At 46.0% G+C, this 15800-nt stretch overlaps 1 long non-coding RNA gene across 1 annotated transcript; it reads right to left on the bottom strand.

Annotated features, from left to right (window-relative positions):
• Positions 1 to 2948: 2948 nt before the first annotated feature.
• Positions 2949 to 15153, bottom strand: LOC142361869 (uncharacterized). Its single transcript, XR_012764485.1, has 4 exons — positions 15089 to 15153; positions 6204 to 6351; positions 4040 to 4115; positions 2949 to 2976 (listed from the first exon to the last, which is right to left on the bottom strand). It is a non-coding gene; the product is annotated as an uncharacterized LOC142361869 (long non-coding RNA).
• Positions 15154 to 15800: the final 647 nt, after the last annotated feature.

Here is a 15800-nt window from a genome sequence, read left to right on the forward strand (position 1 = left end):
CGTGAAGGTTGGAGGTAGACTCGGCTGCAGTGACCATGAAATGGTCGAGTTCAGGATCCTGCGTGGAGGAAGCAGGGCGATAAGCAGGATCAAAACCCTGGACCTCAGGAAGGCTGACTTTGCCCTCTTCAAGGAGCTACTGGGAGGAATCCCGTGGGCCAGGGCTCTCGAAGGCAGGGGGGTCCATGAGTGCTGGTCACTTTTTAAACAACACTTCTTCCATGCACAGGAGCAATGCATCCCCCTGAGAAAGAAATTTAGCAAAGGAGGCAGGAGACCTGCATGGTTAAACAAGGAGCTTCTAGCGGAGATCAGGCAGAAGAGAAAGGTGCATGGCATGTGGAAAGAGGGACAGGCCACTTGGGAAGAGTACAGAAACGTAGTGAGAGCATGCAGGGATGCGACGAGGAAGGCCAAGGCTCACCTGGAATTGAAGCTGGCAAGGGATGTCAAAAACAACAAGAAGGGCTTCTTCAACTACATCAGCAGCAAAAGGAAGGCTAGGGACAACGTGGGGCCGCTGCTGAATGAGGCGGGTGTCCTGGTGACGGAGGATGCGGAGAAGGCAGAGCTAATGAATGCCTTCTTTGCTTCAGTCTTCTGTGCTATGACTGGCCCTCAGGAATCCCAGGCCCCGGAGGTAAGAGAAGAAGCCTACAAAGAGCACTACTTTCCCTTGGTCGAGGAGGACTGTGTGAGGGATCGCTTAAGCGATCTGGATGTCCACAAATCCATGGGCCCCGAAGGAATGCACCCACGAGTGCTGAGGGAGCTGGCGGATGTCATTGCTGAGCCACTCTCCATCATCTTTGAGAGGTCCTGGAGGACAGGAGAGGTGCCCGAGGACTGGAGAAAGGCCAATGTCACTCCAATCTTCAAAAAGGGCAAGAAGGAGGACCCAGGGAACTACAGGCCGGTCAGCTTCACCTCCATCCCGGGAAAGGTGATGGAGCAGCTTATCCTGGAGGCCATCATCAAGCAAGTGGAAGAAAAGAAGGTTATCAGGAGTAGTCAGCATGTATTCACCAAGGGGAAATCATGCCTGACCAATCTGATAGCTTTCTACAATGACATGACTGGCTGGGTAGACGAAGGGAGAGCTGTGGATGTTATCTACCTTGACTTCAGCAAGGCTTTCGACACAGTCTCCCATGATATCCTCCTGGGGAAGCTGAGGAAGTGTGGGCTGGATGAGTGGTCGGTGAAGTGGATAGAGAACTGGCTGAATGGCAGAACTCAGAGGGTTGTCATCAGCGGCGCTGAGTCTAGTTGGAGGCTGGTGACAAGTGGTGTCCCTCAGGGGTCAGTACTGGGCCCAGTCTTGTTTAACTTCTTCATCAACGACCTGGATGAGGAGTTAGAATGTACCCTCAGCAAGTTTGCTGATGACACCAAACTGGGAGGTGTGGTAGATACACCAGAAGGCTGTGCTGCCATTCAGCGTGACCTGGATAGGCTGGAGAGCTGGGCAGAGAGGAACCTGATGAGGTTCAACAAGGGCAAGTGCAGGGTCCTGCACCTGGGGAGGAACAACCTCATGCACCAGTACAGGCTTGGGGTGGACCTGCTGGAGAGCAGCTCTGCGGAGAGGGACCTGGGTGTCCTGGTGGACGACAGGTTAACTATGAGCCAGCAGTGTGCCCTGGCTGCCAAGAAAGCCAATGGGATCCTGGGGTGCATCAAGAAGAGTGTGGCCAGCAGGACAAGGGAGGTTCTCCTTCCCCTCTACACTGCCCTGGTGAGGCCTCATCTGGAGTACTGTGTCCAGTTCTGGGCTCCCCAGTTCAAGAAGGATGAAGAGCTACTGGAGAGAGTCCAGCGGAGGGCTACAAGGATGGTGAGGGGACTGGAGCATCTCCACTACGAGGAGAGGTTGAGGGAAGTGGGCTTGTTCAGCCTCAAGAAGAGAAGGCTGCGAGGGGACCTTATAAATGCCTACAAATATCTGAAGGGTGGGTGTCAGGAGGATGGGGCCAAGCTCTTTTCAGTGGTGCCCAGTGACAGGACAAGGGGCAATGGGCACAAACCGAAGCACAGGAAGTTCCGTCTGAACATGAGGAGGAACTTCTTCTCTCTGAGGGTGACGGAGCACTGGAACAGGCTGCCCAGGGAGGTTGTGGATTCTCCTTCTCTGGAGATATTCAAGACCCGCCTGGACAAGGTCCTGTGCAGCCTACTGTAGGTGACCCTGCTTCGGCGGGGGGGTTGGACTAGATGACCCACAGAGGTCCCTTCCAACCCCTACTATTCTGTGATTCTGTGATTCTGTGATTTGTTATGCCTGTGTTTTCTGTAAGGCCTTTTCTTACATGATTGTGGGTTTTGCATCTTTAGATATCTAAACTGAGCTTTTTCCTTCTTTTCAGAGGGAAAGCAGTAGTTTTTTATAAAATAATTTCTTTGTTTTAATAAAATGAAACTGTAAAAGCATCACATTCTTTTAAATTTTCATAGTTTTTTAACGAAATCTATATTATAAAAAGTGAAACATTTGTAATGCTACTCTGATTAATAGGTCATAGTCCTTTATCTTCTTTATCTGTTCCTCTGTACTTTCAAGGTTGGTTTACTGCATTATTCCGCACAGCCTAGGTCTTTACACAGATTTTGGCAGCTAAATTTTCATGAGGCTTATAGATGTGATTTGGTCCAATGGGAACCACAACATACATTCCTCATTGTATTGATTTCAAACTCATGGTGTAGTTGAAGGCTAATATAAGAATATTGACTTAAATGTTTCAAATTTTGGTAATACACAATTTATCAGCCTCACAATGTCCAGCCTGTACATGCTTTTCTTTTTCCTTTCACCTGCTGTCCAGCTCACAGATGAAGAGCTCTCCTAGGTTCAATGCCGTGACAAAGCTCAGAATACCTCTGGTGAATATAGCGTTAGTCTTGAACTTGAGTAATTCTGTCCAAAGTCTGCGTGAGCATGGAAAGCCAATTACTATCTCCAGTTTGTGTCTGCATCTATAAAACATAGAAGTTAACTTTAGTTCTGTAGATTGTAAATGAAGATAAGTACCTTCAAGACAATAATATTTTTACCTAAAAGAATAAGGAAAATATCATTTAAGTAGTGAAGACAGATACAATGAATAGATAAGGTCTTCCTGTGAAGAAAATGAAACAAACCACACAAAATTGCCCCTTCCCACCTGAAAGCAGTTTAGATACTCAACAAAGATTTGTCCTTCTCTTAAGCACTCATTTTAAAAATAATTATATTTTAAAAGACACTGAAGTCTAATGAGCACTGAGCAGCAGCAACATGAGAAAGTATTCATTATTATTTTTATACTCTACGTTGAGATTTTATTCTTCAGAAAATGAAATAAATTATAGCTTCTCACGAAGCAGTTTATTTTCCTTTCACAAAAATTTTGTGGCTTGTATTTTGCTTTAAAAAACTGGATAGAAAATTGTTTAGCACAGTAGCCATTTTAACTATGGCTAAAAAGTAAGATGAGGGGAGACATAGACATGTATTCAGTGTCGAGTTGTGAAAGATTTTGTATATTTTTCTGCAAGACCAAAAATAAATTAATAAAATATAACTTGTTAATTAAAAGAGTGCATTTAAGGTTATTTTTCAGTAGTGATACACATGTTTTGAAGCTGGATGACATGCTTTTCCTATGTGGCCTAAGGTACAGCAACCTTTGGAAATTGACTGTTATGTTCTTTAACAGCGCTTGTATGTTCTGCTCAGAAATGCAGAGTACTTATGAAAATAAATAATCCTTTTGATAGTAAAACAGTCATGTCTTGCCATTGTTCACCTGAAATATCTGCTGGCTACAATTGTCATATTAACTAGCCTAATAAGTGCAACTCTGTGTTTGTAGCCTACTGGCTAATGTCTATTTTATTTTCTCCCTGTGCTTGAACTGCAAGCAGTATTGCCCAGCTGTTGAGATCAGAGCAAATCCTGCCATTTCTAACATGTGGAACTTGTCAACAACCCTATTGGTCCCTCTTTATTACACATCCAGTCATATGAATATGTGAATATTTTATCTAACAGACATACCTTCTTCTATTAGATGATTAGAAATAATTCCTCATATGTTAGAGTGGTTATATGTATTTTGGTCATGTAATAAGATCTGTATGGTGAGAGAGAGAATTCAGGTTTTCAGTAAAATGCAAACTGAAAAAAAAAAGTAACACAGAGGCCATTGACTAATTTATCTGTTCTGTGATTTTCTTCATACTTACCATGTCATTTGGAGCTGTCAATGGTTGGAGGAATTATACTAATGGAGAAGCTCCAACTTGCATGTCCCAGTGTGATGACAAGGTGCTTCAGTTACAGCCTTGTCTTTGCCTAGGCACTCGAGTTAAGTTCCAACTGTTCTGAAGGTCCGTCATGCATTGGCCCAGACAGAAACCACAGTTCTTAAATAGTTGAATCAATCATTTATCAGAACTAGTTAGTATGTTACGCCTAGTGAATTATTCTTAACCATAATTTGCCATGGACAGAATTTTCTCAAGAAGACTAGGAAAATAAACACATATGCTGAACAGCTTTGCAAAACGTAGACAAACTTCTGTTGAGTAGTATATGACTGTAAGTTCATTCTAAACCTACTGCTTTCCTTGGATATATCCCAGTGAAACCAAAGACTGTATACTGTTCGCACATGCTTATTTCATATATAATTGCTTTCATTAGCATAAATCTTTGGTTTTTTGCTTGTCTAGGCAAAATGATAACATTATTATTAAAATGTTGCAGTAGCATGGGATATACTTGTAATTTTGTAGCAAGAGGAAAAAAAATTAAAATTATTGCATCCACATAGACTTGTTTCATTTTAGAGTAGTTCATATGGTCTCATTTTCATTTTTCAAATTATTCTACAAAGTAAGATCTTCTGAGGTCGTTAGCAATGCAAACAGATTAAACTGCTAATGACCTTATGAAAGATTTAAGGAGTAGTCCACTGTGATATAGAATAATTAATTACAGTGCATCTGTTGCAAATTTGTTTAAAGATCATTTCAATAAATGAATATTTACAGTATTTGAGAATTTCCCTTTTGCTATTTTTTCATATGTAAGATGGTGTTACAGGTGAATTGTTTCCCATAGTAGGAGGTTTTCTTCACTATTCAAGCAGGCCACAGAATAGTTTGTCATGAATTTACAAGACACATCCAGCTTTGAGTGATTGAATACCCCGGTATTCAGAGCATTTGCAGAAGCAGTGTCCTTCGTGAAAGCGAAATGAAACTAAAATAAGAGGATACGCTGCAACTTTTGGAAGTGGTAGAGAAATTTTAAGATAGCTTAAATGTACTCTGTAAGGGTTTCAGCAATATTTTGAAGGGGATTTGCTAACAAATGCTAGAATGAGTTATTTTTGTGTGGTCAAGAGGTTGTATTGACAAAACAAAAGTCGGAAGTAGCATAGCTATGCTTCCCGACTTAAAACACCACAGCAGTGAGTGCAGTGAGATGGCAGAACAGTGTCCATTACAATTTATGCTTTCTTAGCTCTGGAGTCCCCAGAGGTCAAATTCTGCAAATTAAAATATCATAATAAGTGTCACAGCCAGAATAGTTAAATTTTTTCAGAGACTCTGGTACACATTGCAAACTAAGAAACTCTACGTTTCCCCTCTTTTACATCTCTTTCATAGAAAAAGGAATATGGAGATAAATTACATGTATAATCTTTCAAAATTTCCTCTCTGCCTTTGCCCATGTATGTCGGGAGGACCAGCTGTGTATTGAATACAACTGTATTACTGCTTTTAGTACGATAGCAAAAATTAGCTCTTGCCAAGATCAAGATTAGCAAACAACTGGATTTGCAAGTATTTAGTGCTCATCAGGATCATCTCTTGGAAGAGAAAATGTTTTAGGCGGTCTCTTCAGCCACCCTTCTAATAGCAGAGAGCTCTTAGCCTACATTTCTTCTTCCTGTCCCTTTTTTCCACCCTCAGTCTTAACACCTGTCAAATTACATTATAAGTACATGTGATGTAGTGATTTAAAACATAACTTTTGGTAGAAGCTCATACAGCTTTATAGTCTAAGTAGAATTAATCACAAATTACAATTATAGTTCAATATAAAATACTTCTAAAGCGTGCAAAGTCCTCGTTCAATGGCGTGCAATGAATCAATTTTTAGCAAAGACGAGAAAGCAAAACACATTTTTTAGGAACCATCTCTCCTGTACCTTGGAATCTCCTGTAGCAATGCACTTTTGTGGCAGAGACTTCCTCTGCTTGAAGCCAGACATGGTCAACTGTGCAACACTGCTTTCTCCACTCAAGCTGATCATTTATTACATCAGACGAGACAAAAGTTAGAGGTCCTTCACAAGCCTGAATAAAGAAATGATTAGCTACAGGTTATCATTGCTAGTTAATTCTCAAACCAGCCATCTACTCATTCAGGAAGCCAGAAGAGGGAACAACAATAAGGTGTGGTCCTTGATTTTGCTAAAGCTATCCACTTTTTGCATCGGAAGAAGAGGTGTTTATTTTGGAAATCAGATCTCCAGAGTGACCCCTGGCTGAGAGGATTTCTGGTTTCTCTTTTTTGGCATTGCGCTAACAGAAATTGCCTTTATGATCATAGCATTTATCTTTCCCAGCCACCATTACACATGCTGAGACCCAGTTTTCCAGGAAGGAGCTAAATGTCTGCCTGCCAACAGGAAGTAGGGAATAAATTCCTTCTTCTCGTTGCTTGCAGATGCAGCTTTTGCTTCACCTATTAAACTGTCTTTATCAATCCATAAGTCTTCCCGTCTTCCTTCTATTTTCTCCTTGTCCCATGGGAGAGGGGAGTGAGTGAAAGAGTCCAAGTGTTCAGATGTTGGCTGGAGTCAAATCACAACAGTAGATCATATTGCAATAAAGACACCGGTGATGTGTACTAAATGTAGTGTGACCCGGTACAAAAGGACACATGGCATTATTGTTTTTCAACTACTTTTTTTAAATTTTTTTCTTTAAATATCTGCTGGACACAATATTACTGCATACCATCTTTAAAAAGTTGGTCATCTTCTTTGTATCCAAATAAAATCTAGTTTAGCTGTTCAGTTATTTTGATCTTTTTAGCATGCTCACTTAAGGAAAAGATCGAGGCAAATCCATCTTAAGTCTGTGATCAGACTGCGGTATGTCAGAGGACAAAAACTAATGGTTCCAGCAAAAAGGTGTAAAACCGAGTGTCCTGGGTTTGGCCAGAACAGGGTTAATTTTCACCGGAATCCAGGAAGGGGCACAGCCGGGGGGTGGGGGCTGACCCCACCTGGCCAAACAGAGCCGGGTATTCCATACCAGGTGACGTCATGCGGGGTTCCGGTGGGGGGGGGGGCGGCGCGGCGGGAAGGCACTCGCGGCTTGGGCGGGCGCAGCGCCGGTCCGGTTTCGGGAGAGCGGCTGTTGTACGGTTCGTGGTTGTGTTTTCTCCTTATTTGTATCGTTGTTGTTCCTGTTTTCCCTCTGTTTGCTGTTCTGTTAAACTGCCCTTATCCCGACCCACCAGTTTCTGCCTCTTTCTTTCCATTCTCCTCCGCACGCCGGCGGGGGGAGGGGCGGCCGCGTGGCGCTTTTGTTGCCGGCGGCAGCCGAAACCAAAACATTAAATTGGCGCCCAGACGTGGAGCAGGGATAACGGCAGGGCTGAGCAGCGGCTGTTAAAACTGTTTTCTTAGATTTGCTTAAATTTTGTTATACGCATTTTTCTGTGTTAAGTAGTCGCCGGTAAAAAAGAAAAAAAAAATGTTTCTGACTTTGATCAAGTGGCTCTGCTATGTAAATCCGTACTTGCACTATGTGTTCATTGCCATGCTGTTCATCATCACTGGAAAAAGGATTAAGATGATGATTTTGCTGTACTGTACGATATCGACTTATGATATGATAACATCACTGTGCATGAAATTAGTCTTGTATTTGCATGCGGCACTGCGGTCATTTCCGTACCTCGGATCCTATGTCTTAGATTTTGTTAATAATCAAACCCAGTCTGTGGGGAAAACCGAAGGGGACACCTTCCCCCACTCTTTCGCCTCCCCTCTCTCCCTCAGGCTGGTCCTAACTGCTTTTGAGAATTTCGAGTACCCGTGGGATGCTCAGGGCAGCACTCTCCTTTTGTTATGCCTCCTGAATGGGTTGCAGGTTTTGTTTAGGGTTAAGCAAGTCGTTAAGAACATCGTGCAGAGACCTGCCCTGGGGCTGGATAGCTGTGAGTGGCTGGGTGTGTGGGACAGCATGGGCAAGTACCTAGGGCAGTGGACACCCCCGATGTTTTTTAAACTCACCCCTGAGCAAGTACAGAATCCGGACAAACTAGTAAAGTATCTTCAAAAAGTGTGCTGCCACCCTGGGAACTCCAGAGAGACACAGATCACAGCAACGTGCTGGGGTCTGGCCCACGCCTACCGAGCTGCACTGTTTAACACTGTTCAGTGCCTTAAAGGGGAAAGGGGGGGAAGCGAAGCGGCAGGCGCTGCAACTGGCGCTGCCCCCCCAGCCCGCCCTGCAGCCCCTCCAGCCCAGCAGGCAGTCACAGCCCCCAGACTGGCACCGCCGCTGCCACAGCTGCAGGGTCTGCCTCGGTTTCCCTGGCAGGCACAGCAGCTGCTCCAGCCCCAGCTCCAGCTGCAGGCAGCGTGGCTGAGCCCAATGACCAACCTGTGCCGGTAGCAGTCGCCCCTGTAAAACTAAAGAAATACGCAAAGAGAGCAGATCGCTCTGGGAGGGATGACGATGAGCCAGGATCATCACGGGAGATAGAGACAGAGATCATCACCCGGTCCCTGTCCCTGGGCGAGCTGCGAGACATGCAGAAAGATTTCAGCCGCCACCCTGGCGAGCACATTGCCACCTGGCTGCTGCATTGCTGGGATAACGGGGCCAGCAGCTTGGAATTAGAGGGCAAGGAAGCCAAGCAGCTGGGATCCCTGGCCAGGGATGGGGGCATTGACAAGGCCATTGGGAAAAAGGAACAAATCCTCAGCCTCTGGAGGAGACTTCTGTCAGGCGTGAGGGAGAGGTACCCCTTCAGTGACGATTTTGTATGCTATCCTGGCAAGTGGACCAATATGGAAAGGGGTATTCAGTACTTGAGGGAATTAGCTGTGCGGGGGCTGGTTTACTGTGACACAGACGATGAGCAGGTACCCACAGACCCAGATGAACTCCAGTGCTCACAATCCATGTGGAGGAAGTTTGTGCGGAGCGCACCCTCCTCGCATGCCAACTCACTGGCAGTTGTAAACTGGAAAGGTAAAGACGCACCAACAGTGGATGAGGTGGCTGTCAGACTCCGCCAATACGAGGAAAGTCTCTCTTCCTCCCTTGTCTCAGCTGTGGAGAAACTGGTCAAGCGACTAGACAGGAATATATCCTACTCCCCACCTGTACGGGCCAGTGTCTCAGCTATTAGGGGCAGGCGTTTCTCTGCTCAGGAGAGGGAATACAGAGGCTATACACCCCGGGGCACCCTGTGGTTTTACCTGCGTGACCACGGAGAGGACATGAGGAAGTGGGATGGAAAACCCACCTCAAGTCTAGAGGCACGAGTACGTGAGTTGCGAGGTAAAACAATCACAAAAGGGTACTCTGTTAGGAAAAATGCCGCTCCAGTTTCCAAAAGCCAGCTCTCCAGACCAGGTAGACAGTTTGACCTTGATTCCGATCCTCTGGAGGGGACCTCCAAGTCTTTTTTACAGCAGGTGAGCAGCAAATTCTCTGACGAGGATTAGAGGGGCCCTGCCTCCAGCCAGGTGGAGGAAAGGGACAACCGTGTCTATTGGACGGTGTGGATTCGGTGGCCTGGCACGTCAGATCCACAAGAGTATAAAGCTCTAGTGGACACTGGTGCACAGTGTACTTTAATGCCATCAGAGTTCAAAGGGTCAGAGTCCATTTGCATTTCGGGAGTGACAGGGGGGTCCCAAGAGCTGAGTGTACTGGAGGCTGAAGTGAGCCTCACTGGGCAGGACTGGCAGAAGCACCCCATTGTAACTGGCCCCGAGGCTCCGTGCATCCTTGGGATAGACTATCTTAGGAGAGGGTATTTCAAGGACCCAAAGGGGTATCGGTGGGCTTTTGGCATAGCTGCTGTGGAGACAGAAGAAATTAAACAGCTGTCCATTTTGCCTGGTCTCTCGGAGGATCCTTCCGTTGTGGGGTTGCTGAGGGTTGAAGAACAACAGGTGCCAATCGCGACCACAACGGTGCACCGGCGACAGTATCGTACCAACCGAGACTCCCTTCTCCCCATTCATCAGCTGATCCGCCAGCTGGAGAGTCAAGGAGTGATCAGCAAAACTCACTCACCCTTTAATAGTCCCATATGGCCAGTAAGAAAATCTACTGGAGAGTGGAGACTGACAATAGACTACCGTGGCCTGAATGAAGTCACACCACCGCTGAGTGCTGCTGTATCAGACATGCTAGAACTTCAATATCAGCTGGAGTCAAAGGCAGCCAAGTGGTACGCTACAATTGACATCGCTAATGCATTCTTCTCCATCCCTTTGGCAGCAGAGTGCAGGCCACACTTTGCTTTCACCTGGAGGGGCATCCAGTACACCTGGAATCGACTGCCCCAGGGGTGGAAACACAGTCCCACCATTTGCCATGGACTAATCCAGACTGCACTGGAAAAGGGTGAAGCCCCAGAACATCTGCAGTACATCGACGACATCATTATATGGGGCGACACAGCGGAGGAATTTTTTGAGAAAGGGGAGAAAATAGTTCAAATCCTTCTGAAAGCCGGTTTCGCCATTAAGCGAAGTAAAGTCAAGGGACCTGCTCAAGAGATCCAGTTTTTGGGAATAAAATGGCAGGATGGGCGCCGTCAAATCCCAATGGATGTCATCAACAAAATAGCAGCCATGTCTCCATCAACCAGCAAAAAGGAAGCACAGGCCTTCCTGGGTGTTGTGGGTTTTTGGAGGATGCACATCCCAAATTACAGCCAGATTGTAAGCCCTCTGTACCACGTGACCCGGAAGAAGAATGATTTTGAATGGGGACCTGAGCAACGACAGGCATTTGAACAGATTAAACGGGAGATAGTTCATGCCGTAGCCCTTGGTCCAGTCCGGTCAGGGCAAGATGTTAAAAACGTGCTCTACACCGCAGCCGGGGAGAATGGCCCAACCTGGAGTCTCTGGCAGAAAGCACCAGGGGAGACTCGAGGTCGACCCCTGGGGTTCTGGAGCCGGGGATACAAAGGATCCGAGGCCCGCTATACTCCCACTGAAAAAGAGATTCTGGCAGCATGTGAAGGCGTTCGAGCTGCTTCAGAAGTGGTTGGCACTGAAGCACAGCTCCTCCTAGCTCCACGATTGCCGGTCCTGGGCTGGATGTTCAAAGAGAGGGTCCCCTCTATGCATCATGCCACCGATGCTACGTGGAGTAAGTGGGTCGCTCTGATCATCCAGCGTGCCCGAATGGGAAACCCCAGTCGCCCAGGAATTCTGGAGGTCATCATGGACTGGCCAGAAGGCAAAGATTTTGGAGCATCGCCAGAGGAGGAGGTGACACGTGCTGAAGAGGCCCCACTGTATAACCAGCTGCCAGAAGATAAGAAACAGTATGCCCTGTTCACGGATGGGTCCTGTCGCATTGTGGGAAAGCAGCGGAGGTGGAAGGCTGCTGTATGGAGCCCTAGACGACAAGTCGCAGAAACTGCCGAGGGAGAAGGTGAGTCCAGCCAGTTTGCAGAGGTGAAAGCCATCCAGCTGGCTTTCGACATTGCCAGTCGAGAGAAGTGGCCAGTGCTCTATCTTTACACCGACTCTTGGATGGTGGCCAATGCTTTGTGGGGGTGGCTGCAGCAATGGAAGAAGAACAACTGGCAGCGCAGAGGCAAACCTATCTGGGCTGCCCCATTGTGGCAAGATATTGCTGCCCGTCTGGAGCAGTTGGTTGTAAAAGTTCGTCACGTGGATGCCCACGTCCCTAAGAGTCGGGCCACTTAAGAACATCAAAACAACCACCAGGTAGATCAGGCTGCTAACATTGAAGTGGCTCAGGTGGATCTGGACTGGCAACATAAGGGTGAACTGTTTATAGCTCGGTGGGCCCATGACACCTCGGGCCACCAAGGAAGAGACGCGACATACAGATGGGCTCGTGACCGAGGGGTGGACTTGACCATGGACACTATCGCACAGGTTATCCATGAATGTGAGACATGCGCTGCAATCAAGCAAGCCAAGCGGGTAAAGCCTCAGTGGTATGGAGGACGATGGCTAAAATATAAATATGGGGAGGCTTGGCAGATTGACTATATCACACTGCCACAGACCCGCCAAGGCAAGCGCTATGTGCTCACAATGGTGGAGGCCACCACCGGATGGCTGGAAACCTACCCTGTGCCCCATGCCACCGCCCGGAATACCATCCTGGGCCTGGAAAAACAAGTCCTGTGGCGACATGGCACCCCCGAAAGAATCGAGTCGGACAACGGGACTCACTTTCGCAACAGCCTCATAGACACCTGGGCCAAAGAACACGATATTGGGTGGGTGTATCACATCCCCTACCATGCACCAGCCTCTGGAAAGATCGAGCGGTACAATGGGCTGCTAAAAACCACTTTGAGGGCAATGGGGGGTGGGACTTTCAAAAATTGGGATACCCATTTAGCAAAGGCCACCTGGTTGGTTAACACCAGAGGGTCCACCAACCGGGCTGGTCCTGTCCAGTGAAAACCTCAGCGCCCAGTAGAAGGGGATAAAGTCCCTGTAGTGCACATGCGGGACATGTTAGGGAAGACGGTTTGGGTTAGTCCTGCCTCAGGCAAAGGCAAGCCCGTCCGCGGGATTGCTTTTGCTCAAGGACCTGGGTGTACCTGGTGGGTAATGCAGAAGGATGGTGAAGTCCGATGTGTACCTCATGGGGATTTAATTTTGGGCAAGAATAGTCCATAAATAAGTTGTATAAAGTTAGTTGTTAAATAACCCTGTCACTGTCTGTTATCACTGTTATAATTGTTATATTTTGTACCAGTAGTAGCATAGTAAGAATCATCCAGATTAAAGAAGGATGGACTTTTTCGATGAAAACCTAGCAGAGCACAGCAATGATGGAACTGGACCTGGTTTTCAACAACTGGCATTTAGCAACTTCATCAAGATCAACATCTCCTGCAGACTGTGGGCACGGGCCGCACCAGCCGTGAGCTCCGGATGCAGCAAGTTACCGCCCATCACCACACATCACCTCCCCTGCCACGGAAGACCGTAACGACAGATGGAGCCCGAAGTCATGGATTAAATGAACTCAACGGACACTTTAGAGTGATGATCCATAGACTAAGGGAATGATATCTGGAGACAGGAGAAGTGGTGGTGATCAACTGGACAATAGGGGACCTGGGCATGACGTAGATGGTATGGAATAAGGGGTGGATAATGTCCTGGGTTTGGCCAGAACAGGGTTAATTTTCACCGGACTCCAGGAAGGGGCACAGCCGGGGGGTGGGGGCTGACCCCACCTGGCCATACAGAGCCGAGTATTCCATACCAGGTGACGTCATGCGGGGTTCCGGTGGGGGGGGGGGCGGCGCGGCGGGAAGGCACTCGCGGCTTGGGCGGGCGCAGCGCCGGTCCGGTTTCGGGAGAGCGGCTGTTGTACGGTTCGTGGTTGTGTTTTCTCCTTATTTGTATCGTTGTTGTTCCTGTTTTCCCTCTGTTTGCTGTTCTGTTAAACTGCCCTTATCCCGACCCACCAGTTTCTGCCTCTTTCTTTCCATTCTCCTCCGCACGCCGGCGGGGGGAGGGGCGGCCGCGTGGCGCTTTTGTTGCCGGCGGCAGCCGAAACCAAAACACCGAGAGATATAGACCTTTATATTCTAGGCCATGAAAACTCTAACCTGCATAATACCCTACTTGAGCTGACAGCTTTTGTGATTTTCAAGGGGATTCTCTGACTAAAATGTAGTACATCTGTATCCTGCTCCCTATGCCATGAGCAGATATTCTGATACTTCTGCAGTAGCTGACAATACAGTTCTTTCTCACTGTCCTCGTTCTCCCAGGACTAACCCATTTGTACCAAGCCTACTCTGAAAAACTAAGAACTGAACAGAGCATGGATACTGGACCAGATTTTCGTCCCAGAGGTGGCTGGTGTGAATTGAGCTCATTAGTGCCTCAGTATAGAGGATGCGTTATTGACTCCATTATTGCTGAAACTAGCTTCTGGAAACATAGAGGGCAGACTATCCTCCACGTTTTCACTGTGGCCTATTTTACTGATTTTTGAAATTCAAATTTGCTGAGATAACCTAGCTGGATGGGACTGCCTTGATTTACAGCGATCCCTAGAACAAAGTAGATACTCAGGTCTGTTCTTTGTGACAGACTTGAAAATAAAAGGTTTGAAAGTCAGGCTGTTAGAAAATCAGGGGACTGGTTACTGAACTGTCATGTTACAAAGAAGGTTGAAGACTGCATTAAAGCATGTGAAGTTTGTGAAAATTATTTGATGAAATGCGTTCATTTGCTAAACAACATTTACAAGGCCTAAAGCAATTAAAAAAAAAATTTTGAGAAGGAGTTTCAAAAAAAGGGCAGATAAGCCAGTCAGGCACAGGTACAACTGAATCTCGTACCTGTCTAGTGATAACTCTGTGTATTTGTGTGTTAGACTACAACCACATCTCTGCTACTGTGGTAAAATTTATTCAGTACTACTATTTTCACAATCAAATGTAACAAGACAGATTTTAGGAGAATTTGACAAAGACATGGAAACAGTGCCTAGTTTGGCAGTGTAATGTTCATAAATTATACAGTCACTGATGGAAAGGCTGTTTATGTTTTCATACTCTTAAAAATATTCTCTGTGTGTTTGTCTAGTTGATCAATGCTATTCTTCTTTCTATACTTCCCTTCATCTGCTCACTCTCTTACTTAAACACTGGATAAATGGCAGCTCAGTATAGTCTGAGATGGAAAATCAATTGGATCCAATAAAGCACTATGCTTTTAAAATTTGTGTGTGTCAGTACACATGCACTAATGCTGTAGAAAATGGGACAGAAGATTAGGGGGGAGAAGCATAAGTGAAACCAACTTACTTTCAGCTTAAATCTTCATATTATGCTTGATGGAGAATATGTCGGCCGCCTTCTCTTCCACGAAAGGCCCAAACCAAGCAGCATAAATTCGAGGAGGGGGCCCAACAGCCGGGAGCAGTGTTCAAAGATGGGCATTCATATGCGACAGGAAGAGGATCAAGACAACACTAGGGATCAATGACAGGAGCTACCGATCAGTTTAGAAGATGTAAATAACATCACCGTAAGGCAAAACATTTTCTACCAGGACTTTGTGATTTTGCAGTTTGATTACACTTTGCTCTCCAAACACTGGTTGAAGCATTTTTCCTAGAAAAATAAGAGTTTATAAATACATAGTATAGATACTATGTATATATGTGTACAGTATATAATATCAATGTATTTGCATGATGAACAAACTAATTTCCACCCCTCTTGGATACATTTGGGAAATTGCAATCAGTAGATTCAGGAGTCAATTTTAATGCAAGAATGATAAGCTTATAGAGAGCTTTCTCAGAATGTCATACCTTCTAGAAACAAGATTTATCCAAGAGCATCCATCCATTCAGCATGAACGCCACAAATCCATTAAAGACTTCTATTTCTTTTTTCTCTCAATGCTTTTGGGCGATAAAAATGACACAGTGAACCTTATGTTTGCCTTCTTCATATAATTCTATGCATTTTTCTTGGTGATTTATGAAATTCCTGTTCTTCCACAGTGTTC

Source organism: Opisthocomus hoazin, chromosome 7 (assembly GCF_030867145.1).
Source record: "Opisthocomus hoazin isolate bOpiHoa1 chromosome 7, bOpiHoa1.hap1, whole genome shotgun sequence".
Lineage (NCBI taxonomy): Eukaryota > Metazoa > Chordata > Aves > Opisthocomiformes > Opisthocomidae > Opisthocomus > Opisthocomus hoazin.